Here is a 13,911-nt window from a genome sequence, read left to right on the forward strand (position 1 = left end):
TAACTTTGAATTTATCACTTTAAAAATCCAAACACCTTAAAAACTGTGATTTGCCTTAGAATCATAGAAAATTAGGACTAAAAGGGACCTTGGGAGGTCATCCAGTCCAGCCCCTTAAGTTTGATCATCCTTGTCTAAAACATTTTAGACAAGTGTTTAATCTAAGCTCTTCTTTTCCAAGAATGGAGATTGCAAAATGTCTCTATGCAGCCTGTTCCAGTGCTTAACCATCCTCATTATGAGAATATTTTTCCTAATCTCTAACCTAAAGAAGGTTCTCATGCTTAGCTTGAATAAAAAATTTAATTGGTTGAAAATATTTGACTTTCTAATTATTTTGACAAAATGAACCAAAATTTCTGTGAAATGTTTACATAATTTCCCCCTAGTTAAGCTGCTTTAATACATAATCCTGTATTGTGTGTATGTGATTAGTTTCAGTTTAATTTCTAGTTAATCTTGATTAATTTTAATTCAATTTCTAGTCAGTTTTCTGTTGTAACTGGCAACCAAACAAGTCCTTATTTCTTGCTAAAACATTTCAGTTTAATGTGCACCCTTTTATTGATAGATACTATTGCATTTGTCTTTGCAAAACTGCATGTTATGTGCACAAGCACAATTAGCCTACAAGGTGCAGATTCCAGTAGGCTGATGGCACCTATTTCTTTTCTCTAGTGTCAGTATTATTTAAATGCCTTTTGTATAATGCCTGCTAATTTTGAAGCTTGTGTCTGTTTAATACATGCTTCATTGCTTTTAGCTCTTAGTGATCAGTATTAAGGTTTCTTGGGTGCTTTAACAGTCTTTTGAAAGCATATCTTAAAGTCCCTATAGAGCATGGAAATAGTCATGTAGGTCTTTTCCCAAAGATTTCAGAAGATGAAAAAAGCTCATTACTGACTACAGGATTTTTTCTCGCCCTGAAATACAAAGGAAGCACAGGATGAAAGCATTTATGGAAATATTGCAACTTAATAACAGCTTCATTAGGTGATTTGCTACATATACAGTCCAAGTACTCTAACAGAGAATGGAAAGTCAGGGACACCCTGTACTAATATAGAGTTTCTTAATCAAGAACTAGACCTGGTTCTATAGAGATAGTGTAGTGCTTTTGCTACTGTGTGTTAGTTCAAAACTTTTTTCCACCTTAGAAAAGCTATAGAGTGGCACTGTTAAAGACAATTATTACTTCTTTTGTTATTCTATAACATTTCCAAAGTGGAGGAAGCCTGGAAAAATTACAAGGGAGAAAAAGAGGGGGAAAAAAACCCAGCAAGCAAATCCAAAATATTGCACATTCTTTTGCAGCCTGTAGTGAAAAGGAAGAAAAAGAGAAAATGAACAACAACAAAATCATCTTTTCAAAAGTAGAAATGTTTTGGCTTTTTTTGCAAAAATAATCCTGCAAACATGGATAACTTAAGGGGGAAAAATGTTAAATTCTCTGTGCAGTTTTATTTTATTAAGGTCATTTTCATAAAAAACCCCACAAACATTCACAGCAAATATTCCAAACAGTTCTATTGAGTTTGTTTCAATAGTAAACTTACATCAGGACCAACACTCCAATGTTATGCTGGGTTCCCAGACCAATTTCTTTCATAGTGTCTAGCACCAGATGAGTTCTGGAGTACATAGCATTTTTTATATGGATTCAAGTGAATTAGCTGATCCTGAGATAGTCAGACTGGTGAATCTGAGGAGCGAAGCCAACATTTATTGCTTTATATTTATGTTTCAGTAGCATCTGAAGACCTCAATCATGGAGGAGGACTCCATTTGTGAAGTCCTCTATCTCTTGAAACATTTTGAGAGTAGCATGTCCTTTGTCTCAGGTGAACAAATTGGGTATTCTTCATTCTTTTACCAGTATGGCACCATTGAGGTCAGTGGAGCACTGCAATTTTCCCATTAGGAACCAGAATTATGTCTTCTATAGGCTTCCTTGACGTATCTGCTGGATTGGGAATATGGCTGCCGATTCTGATTGTCATTAGGTTTTTAGGAGTATTGGTGTGTAAGAAAGAGGTTGACACTCTCAGCTCTTTTGCTTAGGTCACTGAACATGTTTTGCAGTTTGTTTTATAGTTGCTGTATAGTTAAAGTTGAGAATCAGCATGTTTATTTGGATTGGCTTGAAATTTGATGGGTTGCATGGGGCTACAGTGTAGGGTTCTTGTTTCAAATTTGGGTATATGCAAGACTCACGTTCTTGAGATACAGCCTCGCTAACCTCTCCCACAACTGTTCATAAAGATGACAAATTCTTACAACTTTTTGGCATGCGTCTGGGGTTAAAGCTGTACTTCTCATTTTGCACAAAATGGCTTCAAACACTCAAATATTTAGAACAATTTGTGCATAGTGTATTAGAGCAAAATTGAAGCCAGTATTCAGGAAAGGGTTCAGCCCTCAGTATGGGCATGAGCCAAGCTGACTCCACTGCACATTCACACACTGAGTATTCAGCAGGCTTTGGGCATTTATAGACATACTCCAGGTGGTGCCGGGGCACAACTCTGAGAGTCATGCTAATGAAAAGTACCCAGAGTGTCATGTGTATCAGTGTCCCTGTGCTGAAAAATAGTAACGGGGAGCTTTGAGCTAAAGCTGGTTGAACGAGTTTTAATTTAAAGCACCCTGCCACCATTTTTCAGTGCAAGGATGCTGATACATGTGTAGCTGGAGTCTGCTGGAGTGCAGTAATTTCTATGCTTATGATTAATCAAGTCTGCTCCAATGCGCTGCAATTCCAGCACATTGGAGCAGCCTCCCTGCATGTGTGTAAGTGCCCTTTGTGGCCTCCCACTTTTTATACAATCTGAGTGGCTGAAAAGCTGTGCAATAGCCTTTGAACCTGGTTTAGGCCCAGTCAGGTTCTGTTTGAATCCAAGTGTCAGTGGAAATCTGGGAAAAAAGGTCTTGCTACAGTCTGCCCTTGTCAAAATTGTCAGTGTCGTTTTTAATTATTTCTGTGGGAATGTAGTCTGAGTCCAACAGACAGTTTCAAAGACTTTAGAACTATTTTTAAGGAGAAAATAAATTGCATGTGCTTGCTAGGAGAGGAGATTAAGAGACTGAGGATCTGGGGGAGAAATCAGGGGAGTCTTAGGGAATGGGGCAAGGGTAGTCGGGGAAGGTCACTTGATGAATTGGGCAAAGTCTAGAAATGGCTTCAGCTCCCACAAGATGCTGCGAGCTGAAGCCAGAATCAGAACAAAGTCAAGGAACAATGGAGTATCAAGAGCAAGCACTTGAGTCTTTGTCCAGACATCTTACTGCTGTCTGGAGCTTTCTTTTATAGGCTGGAGTGGGAGGGGACCGTTTTCTGCAGCTTCAGGGGACTGATTGCCCTGATGGTTTGATTGTGAACAGCTGGGTCTAGGGCCATGATCTGAAGTCATTGCAGAAAGTCTGAGGGCAGTGTCAAAGGGTTATTTGATTTCTGAACACCAGAAAGCAAAACCCTAAGTTCCTCACTCACAAACCCTACTCCTGCCCTTTCAGGTCTTCTCATCTGGCTATCGCAGCCCTGCTGAGTGGCTCCAGCTAATTTGCCTGGCCACCTATTTATTGGTAGATGTGCTTTAACATCCTCCATCTGCATGAACTAAAATAAAGTAACAAACCAGTACAAACAAACGCCTCTGTTAGTTATGGAAAAGCAATTAAGGTACTAATTGGAAAGGAGGTGCATAAATTTGACTGGCGTGACTGGGAAATGCTGGAGGAAAGCAACAATCTATTTCCACAATAGTGTTTTTCAGAAATTCTAATTAGAGATAACAATTGGGTTCTTCTAATTTTTTTTTGCGTGAGCTTGAAACAACAGGAAACTAATTAACTTTCTTATTGCATTTATAAGTTAGTTTGTGTACAGAGTACACTGATAGAAGACACTTCTTTTTGAACTCTGCCTTTTGACCTTCAACAGAAAATCAGTTAGCTGTAGTTTATTAAACGATTAAAGAGTGTAAAAGAAAACAAACTTTTATGCTTCTTTAGAGCAAGGCAATCCCAAGCCTCTAGAGTGTTAGAAACATTTTGTACAGTGCATATAATTCCTCAGCAATTTTATAAACCCTGATAAGAATGCATATTAATTAAAGTTCAGATGAAGGAAATGTATCTAAAGTCCAACTGCAGTTTTAGCCATAAAGCTTTCTTTGGATAGGAATGGGTGTATGACCAGGATTTGGAGATCAGGGGGCACATAAACTTAAGCCTGAGCCCTATATATGGATATATGGGGAATAAGTCTGAACTAAAAATAAGTGTTTTGATACAACTCTGTATGAATAATAGATTTTATTTTTCCCATTTGTGCTTTGTTCTCTCCAGATAGGATTTATTTCTTGTACACAAATTTGCTGGGATGATGCAACCGGCTTGACAAAGAGCAGCATTGTGCTAGATCAGACAAGTGGAAGGAGGATAGGGAAGAAACCAGGCCCCAGGTACTGACAGTTTTAGCTCCATTTAATTTCTTTATCAATTCCCAGTTTGTGGTGCACACCTTATGAACAGTAAATTCTGTTTTCCCTTGTGTTTGCAGTATGGGGGTGTGTGTGTGTGTGTGTGTGTGCGCGGGGTAGTAGTTCTGTTTTAATGGTAAAGATGAGCTGGCAGTGTCCAGTCCAGGGGTGGGCAAAATACAGCCTGTGGGCTGGATCCAGTCCATAAAAAGACTTTGGCCTATAGCAGGTCCCTTGGTCCTGCCTGGCCCAGAAACCATCCAGCCCATGGTATGACCCGCCGCCCCTGAGTGCACAGTAGGGCTGGGACAGCTCCATGGCTAGACTGCGTTTCTAGGCAGCCCAAGTGGCAGCAGCTTTTGGCTGCTGCTACTACTGGCCCCAGCCCTGAACCCATGGAGACTGGCAGAGACCTGCATGCACAGCCCCAGCTGACCTCATGCCCGCTCTGGACACGCCGTAACTGGAGTGGATCATCTGGGATCCACATGTACAGCCCTTAGCTTGGCCTGTCCTGCCCAAGGCCTGCTCTGGACTGGCAAAGCCACAATGAGTGTCTGCAGCAGTGACCAGAAAGAATCTGTTGCTGGGTGCAAGAGAATAGTGGCCACTTCTCCTTTGCTACTGCTGGGCCCGTCTTGCTACAGCCTCCCAGAGCCCATGCCACTGCTGCCCCACTAGGTACTCCTGAGGTGGCACTGTTGGCGGTGGTGACAGCAATGGAGAGGAGCCTCACAGGGCAGCCCAGGTGTGGGCTCCCAGCGGCCACAGCAAGAAGGCCTGGCAGTGGCGAGTGGGAAAGCCTGCTTTTCCCCTGCGCCCAACAGCAGCTTCTGGCACTGCTGTCACCACTGCTCATTGTGGGTGGGTGGTCCTGAGCAGGCTGGGGTCAGGGCTGCAAGCATAGGTCCTGGCCAGTCCAGAGCTGGTCTGCTCTGGCTAGGGTAAGTCCAGTGTGGGGTAGGCCAAGGCCAAGGCCAAGACTGAGTCTGTGCACTCAGCTGCTGCTGGACACTGGTGGTGGGGAGGAGCTGCAGGGTATGTGGGCTCCAGGCTGTTGCAGTGGGGGTGGGGAGTGCTGACTGGCCTATGACAGTTCCCCAGAACTGCCCATGTGGCCTGTGGACCCAAATAGTTGTCCATTCCTGATCTAGTCCCTTTATCAACCAGGCTGTTGTAACAGAGAAACAGCCTAGAGAGGGAGCACTGAATGCCTTACAGGGTGCAGCAGTTGCAGGTCACTGTGGCAGCTGGGCAGTGAGATAAATTACCAGGCACCTGCAGGTAGCCCAGGGTAGTCTGCTGACCAGAAGGGGGCAGAGCCCAGGGAAAATATAAGCCTGTGGGGTGTGGTGTAGGGGAGGAACAGAGCCACGCAATTAGCACTTGAGGCTTTAGCTGCTCTGCAGCGGCATGGTCATAGAGAGGCCCAGCAAAGGGCCTGGGGCTGAGGGGGCCAACTGAGCTTGAGGGCATAGCAGAGACCACTAGGATGCCAGGGAACCCCAGTTGGGTTCAGCTGGACTGGGACCTATGCAAAGGCCTGTGGGCAGCCTTCCTTTTAATCTTAATATTATTACATCAAGGTATGGCAGGCAGGACAGAAGGGATGGCACCCTAGGGGCCAAGTGGGGCACAGTTGGAGACAGAGTGGGCCCTTCACTGGTGTTGGCAGAACTGAGCCAGGGACTTTCCTGGGGACTGACAAAAGACTCAGGGCTGCAAGGCTGGAGGCAGCAGCACTGTGATACCAGGAGAGGGAACTCGTGCAGGAGGGAGGATGAAGACTGCACTGCAGTGCTGAGGGAGTAGCATGAAGCCAGCAGCAACTTCTAGACGTCTGGGGAGGGACTGTGAGTTGCCCTGTATGGACTGTGTTTATGGGTGTGTTCTGAGGACTGGTTACATTGATCCCTGTGTGGCAAGGGTGTCTGGGAATAAATGTACAGTATGAGAGACATAAATTGACTGGTTGAGCTAAGCAAATCCCCTGAATCTGCTACACTGCCATAGAAAAAGTCCTGCCTTAAGCGCTCTGCTCACTTTTGAGTTTTTTATAATTGTTCTGTGTAGAGGACTGGTCTGTGGACATGTTGACGTCTGATACGCACAATCACTTTCTATTAAAATTTTTTGAAGTTACAATGTTAAGGGATGGAAGCCAAAAGATTTATTCTGTTAACCTAGGAGGTGCTCCAAAGCTGGCTCTTGTAATCATTTTATATATTGACTGTATGTATGATTTAACAAACTTTTAGGGGGACCTTAAAGAAGACATTATACAAATATGCTATTCTGCAAGGGATATATAATGGGCGAATTGATGCCTTTAATGAGAGTGATTGTTTCCATTTAATCTCATGATCTAAAAGCATGTAAGAATTATTTAATCGTCAGACCACCCTGGTGAAAGCGGGAAGAGATGTATGATATACACAATGGTTGAAAACACAAATGAATAAGAGTGCAGAAAGCATGCACACTAATATTTGTTGTGCTTTCGTAGGTGGGATGTAGTAACTCATGTTGGGACAGAGAGCAAATGCTAGACCTGGCATTCTGGCTGTTATGTAAAGTGACACAGAATATTAATATTAATGGGCAGGACCTCTGCTTTTTACATCATCCCAAACAGTAGAACCTCCCATAGGACACTGAGGTAAATGGAGACATTAGTGCAGTACTAATTCCAAGAAATCAAAGGTAGGTAATGCAATGAGTTATCAACTGAATCTCCTCCATCCAGCACCACTCCTTGCAACACTTATTTGAATAAGTTTCCTTGATAGGTGAGTGTGAGAATAACAGCAAAAGCGTGCTTGCCTTTCTGCAGCCATACACACCACACTTGGCGCTCAAAGGGTTTAAACTAATTTTAACCCCAAATGTAGATTATCTTTAAAGAACTCTTTCTATAAGTGTTTTGTGCATATTTCTGGTGGCACTGCTCCTGGTAAAGGACCTGGAAAATGCGAATCACGGTATTCTCCAATATTGGCTTTTGTAGAAAAAAGACTCCTGTCCAAAACTAGGTGATGCTGGTAGCTATCCATCTAAATATCCACCTTGGCATGCCCCGCCTTAATGCTCAGGATTTGCAAAGTTCACACAAAGTGCTGGAACACGTCATTTTCCTGGCAAAAAAAGAAGAAAGAAAACTTCAAAAGCATTTTGACAGAGAGTCATTTAAGACATGAACTGCTGAAACAGCATGTTTGGTTAGGGCTATCTACTGTAGCTATTATAAATATCAAGCAATATATTGCTGTGGCTGTGGTATCTCTCACAAGATTAAGTGCATGCCTGTCATACAAAATTTTTCAATAAAGATTTCATTGTTTGTTCCCCATGTACGCAGTGATGAGTGACCCTGATATTTCTCTGCTCCATTTTATCAATAAAAATTGTGCTGGTTGGATTATTCTTGTTTGCTCCTTAATGAAGTGGCATTTTATGAGGTGTCATTCAGTCCAGAAACTGAAAAAGGACTGTGAAATTTGAAGTATGTGCTAAGGAGAGTAGGTACATATCAAATACTGAAATACAATGTTTTGGGGATTTAATCCATTTTACCCACAAACAGATAAATCATGCATTAAAATAATTACTGAGGAAAGAAAATAAATTTCACGATGAACTAGATTCATCACCTTGAATCACATTATTCCTTGCTGAAATAGATATTGCCTATTGAATCGGACAGATCGCTTCTTCATGCATAGGTATCACAACTGATTTAGGTACGGACACTAAAAAAATACTAAATCAAAGTTACCACCTATGGATGGGAATATATATCCTGTTGGAAGAACATCAGTAGGATTTGTATGTCTCCATAAATATTAAATATTCTGTGCAATGTGTGAAATGTGCATCAGCAAGTCCTCTCCGATTTGCACACAAAACCTGCACTGATGGTGCCAAGCTGATGCATCCAGTAAGTGAAGTGTTCACATTTATTAATCACGTGTGCTGTTTCTGCTTCCTGAGAGACAAAGGCCAGTGATGGTATTCAGTAACTTAGTGCTGTTGTGAGCTTGGTAGTGCACATGTGAAGAAAGGTGAGTCTTTGTCTAAAGGGGGATGTGAAGCACACAACAGGATTGCCATTTTATGGTGCCTAGGTGGCTTGCTGAGCATGTGTGAGCTGAGGGCATGCTGCTTAAGGGAAGGTTTGTGGCAGTGGCCACAGAACTGGGAACTGGAGTGTGATTGCTGGAGAAAGGCTTTGGCAGCAGAAGTGCAAGTGGAGCCTGGGCCTAGTGCTGAAGTGAGTCAATTGGACTGAGGTTTTAGTAAGGTCCCACCAGTGGTATCCATAGACTCATAGATGGTAAGGCCAAAAGGGACCTCGGACGATCACTGGGTCCTGCCCCCTGCACCAAGTAGGAAAGATAACTGGGGTCATGTGACCTCAGCAAGGTGACCGTCCAGTCTCCTCTTGAAGATTTCCAGTGACGATTGCAGTGGAATTATATTTGGAGCAGGCAAAGTAATGAGTAGGGACTTAGTTATGGGCTTGGGTGTAGGAGTTTCTCAGAGATTCTGGTAAGTTGTGTCTGGCATAGAATATGGAACGTGCTATACAAACCGAGTTTGGCGGTGGTAGCAGGCATGGAGTGCTGAGCAATGCCACCAAGAGTCAGGAGGAAGGAACAGCAAGCTATGGTAGAGGATCCTTGAGTATTGAGGAAGGGTATGACTCAATAATATGATTCCCCACTCCAAGCTGAGAACTAGAGGAAGAGCTTAGGGGTTGGTGGTGTTGGCAGATCAAAGTCATAAGCACAGAGACCTAGCAAATGCATATGGGCTTGTATTGGGTATTGCAACTGGTGCTAAAGGACCTGCAGCTGAGTCTGCTGACAGTGCAGCTGGTTTCAGAGGTGGCACAGTTTTCAAGGCCCATTATGATGCCAAGTGTGTTAAATTTATGATGCACTGTGTTGGTTTTAATGTGCAGTGTCGGCACCTCACCAGCAACATATATTTCAATCCTTAATGTATTCATCTCATTGTGGTATAATACTACCGCGTATTTACTCGCAATCTCTCAGAATGGAGAATTGAACAGGATCTCTTGGCATTTCACTAATTAAATAGAGTGTGTGTTTTGCTGGCAGTGTTGTGAACATTAACTTCAGAAAGCATTTTCATTTATCATTGTCTTATTCCTTGCCATTATGATTACTGCGGTTATATATGTAATAAGATTTTACAGCAAGTTAGACTCTATGTCAGAAATTCTGCCTGAAGCAATCTGCTATACTAGATGTAAGTGTAATGGGATTCATAATGTGCACTCACACTGTCCCTTCATCAGCATTTCCTCCCTTCTCTTGACTGAGCATTTTATTTGTTTTGTGTCTCGGTCCTGTTTGGGCTACAACTGCAGTCTTCTTTCACTTCATGCTTTAAAACTGAATATAAAACATTTACTCTGCTCAGGACGTTGAAGGGTGAACTATGTGAAAGTGCGCAAATGATGTAATGATGAAAGGAAGTCAATGGGACTTCCTTTCTTAAGCCACTTTGCCTTTTAAAAACTTCTGCTCTGCACATTTTGAGTACAAATGCACGGCTTTGATGCCGGGGGAGCTTTCACTCCTGAAGCATGCTTCGGTCATTCACTGATTTGTGTGGTGCAGCAGCTTAAGATCTTATGTCTGCATTGGGGTTGGCACTGATGTAACAACATGGTGGTAGTTACATCGGTGAACGTTTTTGCCGCAGTTTTTACTGCAGACAAGGCTGGGCTGCCACATTTAAATGTGGAAGAGGTAAAGGAGTGGGTTGGGACCTAAGTAAATACAGCTCCAGGCGGGTTCTAAAAGAGTCTGGTGAGAAATATCATCTTCAACACCATGTTTATTGGATGAATGCTCCGTTTTGTGCTAGATGGAAAGGTGCTGAAGGAAGAGCTAGCGTTTTAAGGACCCAGACAGTCAAAGTCTTGTGCGCATGAGTTCTTCTACAAAAATATGGAGGCATACAAAAAACTAGAGCTCTCGGTTCCAAAGTGATACCTTTTATTAGACCAACTGGGAAATCACAAGAAAATTCTCCTTTTCTGCAAGTTTTCAGGATCAAAGTCCCTTCGTCAGGCTCTGGCAAAAAGTATAGATGGTATACAGTAGGAAAAAGTCCCCATAGGTAGGAGATAAACTTCATTTTTGCAGAGAGGGAGCTGAAGATGGAAGGCTGTCCCTCTGCGTCCATGAGAGTGTCTTTGTCTTTGTGAGCTGTGCTGAGTAGCTCTTTGATGTGTAGATCACGTAGAATAACTTCCCCGGAGGTATCAGATGGCAGGCAGGGAGTTAAAAAATCTTTCTTGTTGTTTTGCAATGAAGTTTAAAATCCAAGGTTGGCTAAAATTCGGCATCTTCCATGTTTCAGGACTGTATTTGGTAGCCATGTTGGTCTGAGACAAGAAGACGTGCAACAAACTAGAACTCTTGTTCCACAATTATACCTTTTATTAGACCAACTGGGAAATTGTAAGAAAATTGTCCTTATCTGCAAGCTTTTGGGAAAATCTTCTATTTTCTACCCAAAAAAAAAAAAATTCTACAAAAATATGGAGGCATTCAGCTAAAAGTACTGAGCGGATACCAGCTTGGGAAATAATCACCCAAGGGTTTTGGGTGCCCACATATTTGAAAATGAGGCCTTATATTTATGTCTCTAAATTTGGCTTTTAGAAGCTTATATTAGACATGCCATTTTTTTTTAACACATTGTAATTCATGTGGAAAAGTTACCTTTTAGAAATGAATGAATAACATTCATGAAGTTTATCCTGGCCAACTAAAAATAATATTTTAGCAAATCTACTGAATCTAAATGTTCATAATTTGTATGGAATTATCAACACAAACTGACCTCAGAATCCTGTAGGTCAGATCTGTGTCTGGAAGAAAAACTGTCTAGAGTGACACACACAACAAGACTAACAACACATAATGGAGAAGCTTGTGTCTGACTCTTCACACTCTCATATTGTACATAAGTACCTAAGAGAGAAATAGGATGAGGTGAGAGAGAGAAAAGTTGGGCAACGCCCCAAAATCTGAATCCAGTTTTGGGATACTTGGATCTGGGGCTTTGGCTTGGTTCATTAGTATAAGGACCATGTACAAAATCCAGCAAAGATGCATGATCCAGAGTGTTGGTTCAGGCCCATGTCTCCAGGAGACTCAAAAACATGTCTTTGTCTCTACTTGAACAGCCTCGGTCTATTCTTTGTAGCTATCCCTTACTTCCAACTCGTTTCTCTTGCATTGAAAATTAGATTGCAGTCAGAAGACTCTCGTAGGACTCTTTTACCTATGATGTGTGGCCAGTCTGTTTCTGTATGTTTTCTGCATTTGTAATTTTCCCCTTTCATGTTACAATGCATCTCCCAAGTTTCTGCTGGCTAGGCCAATTTAGTTTTTGAGTTGATATTACCATGAAGGGCCAAACTCCACTAATATCATTAGCAGGGGATTTGCCTGTTAGGGAATTTCAGTAAACTCATTTTTTAGCACTTAGATGCTTTTTGTGGGTAATACATTCCTGAAAAACACCATGTAAATTGAAACCGTGTAACTCGAGGCATTAAGTCAATGGAATACAGGGAGACAGGGACCTGGGACCAAGATTTGATAACATTTTTTCATAATAAAAGGATATTTAAACAGAAAATAATGGAATTAATGGCCTTATTAAAACCATTGCTCCCAGCTACATGCTCTTACAGAGACAAAGCTTTAGCCCTAATTGCTGCGCCGTCAACAGCTGCTCCTTTTGTATTGGTCATTTCATTGATCCAAAGATTTAGGAGTTTCTCAACCTTATCTAAGTGAGGAATTCTAGTCAATGACACTCTCGAACTTACAGGGGTTGTTGTTTTTACAGTCTCTAATTTTTTGCTCACTTTTTTTAATGGTACACATAGTCATTTCACTTAAATTGTATTGGCGAGCAATCAACGCAGCACTATTGCCTTCTCTTAATTTATTAAGGATTTCAATTTTCTGGGCCAGGGTGATAGACTTGCGTGCTCTTTTGGGCACAACATCAAAAGCTGTCTTTGATGCCATTTTCACAAATATTCAGGGGTTAACATAACCAAAAATGATGGACAATCTGGGAGGAGACAACAAGTGATGCTAACGCTATGTAAGCAGACTCCAAACTAAGAACTGCTCTACCGCAAATGGTGTAAATGTGAAGTAGGGTATCGTGTACGTTGAAACATGTTCACGTTATATAAAGCATGTATACATGAATCAGTGTAACTCGGAACCGTGTAACCGGGGGTCCAACTACTGTAATAAGAGATGAGTTCAGCTTGCATGCATTTGAAGGGCTTTATCATGGTCAAGGAGAAAGCATCCCAGAAATTGGGAGGTTCACTGAAAATAGCTGTGACATGTATTGTGTGTCTGTAAAGGTACTGAGCATAGTCCAGGCACCATCCTAAGTGATATTCCTTCCTTTTCCTCTCTGCACAGCAGGTATCTACAGGGCAGGTTCTACCAGATGGGATGCAGAGGTTGTCTGAAAGCACGCGTGTCAATGGCCATGCCAGGCATTTGCACAGTAATGGGAGACCTGGAATGGGGACAAAACTGTGCAATGACAATGACCACATTTTGGCATTACCAAGATTCTTGATGACCATTGTCAGCTGCAGATTTCAACCATGACATTGGTCACTGAAACCTTAGGAGCATGCTGCATTGGGATGACATTCAGGAACTGGTTAGAAAACTGTCTGCTCTCAATGAGGGAGAGGTCCCCATCTGTCTGGCAGTGCTTCTGCTCTGATCTGGCATTGCTGTAGTAGTCCGAGCATGTGAATCACACCTCTTCCATGGACTTGCTCATTCCTTCCCTCTTTCCTTTCTTTTCTAGACCATGTCTTTTTGCTACCTACCACATACTTTCACAGTTTCATGGTTGGTAGGGTCAGGAGGGACCTGAGCAGATCATTAAGTCTGACCCCCTGCCCTGGGCAGGAAAGAGTACTGGGGTAAAACGACCCTGGCAAGGTGTACATCTAACCTCCTTTTAAAGAGTCCCATGGTAGGAGCGAGCACCACTTCACTTGGAAGTTGGTTCCAGATCCTAGCCGCCCTGACCGTGAAGTAGCGCCTCCTGATGTCTAGTCTCAACCTACTCTCTGAACCTACTCTCTACTTATGGCCATTATTCCTTGTTACTCCCAGTAGTGCTCGAGGGAACAGGGATTCCCCCATTGCCTGCTGGTCTCCCTTAGCCAGTTTATAGATGGCCACCAGATCCCATCTTAGCCTTCTCCTGTGGAGGCTGAACAGGTTCAGGTCCCTTAGCTTCTCCTCGTAGGGCCTGCCCTGCTGCCCCCTGATCATGCGAGTGGCCTCCTCTGGACCCTCTCCATGCTGTCCACATCCCTCTTGAAGTG

General features: G+C 42.6%; 1 long non-coding RNA gene across 1 annotated transcript in view; it reads left to right on the forward strand.

The window, feature by feature from the left end:
* Nucleotides 1-3,502: 3,502 nt before the first annotated feature.
* LOC109319358 overlaps nucleotides 3,503-13,911 on the forward strand; it is a 22,370-nt gene continuing 11,961 nt past the window's right edge. Inside the window, exons 1-2 of the long non-coding RNA XR_002103495.1 lie at nucleotides 3,503-3,513; nucleotides 7,985-7,987. This is a non-coding gene — a long non-coding RNA (uncharacterized LOC109319358). The remainder of the gene's footprint in view (nucleotides 3,514-7,984; nucleotides 7,988-13,911) is intronic.

Source organism: Crocodylus porosus, unplaced genomic scaffold, assembly GCF_001723895.1.
Source record: "Crocodylus porosus isolate Cpor-Errol unplaced genomic scaffold, CroPor_comp1, whole genome shotgun sequence".
Taxonomy (NCBI): domain Eukaryota; kingdom Metazoa; phylum Chordata; order Crocodylia; family Crocodylidae; genus Crocodylus; species Crocodylus porosus.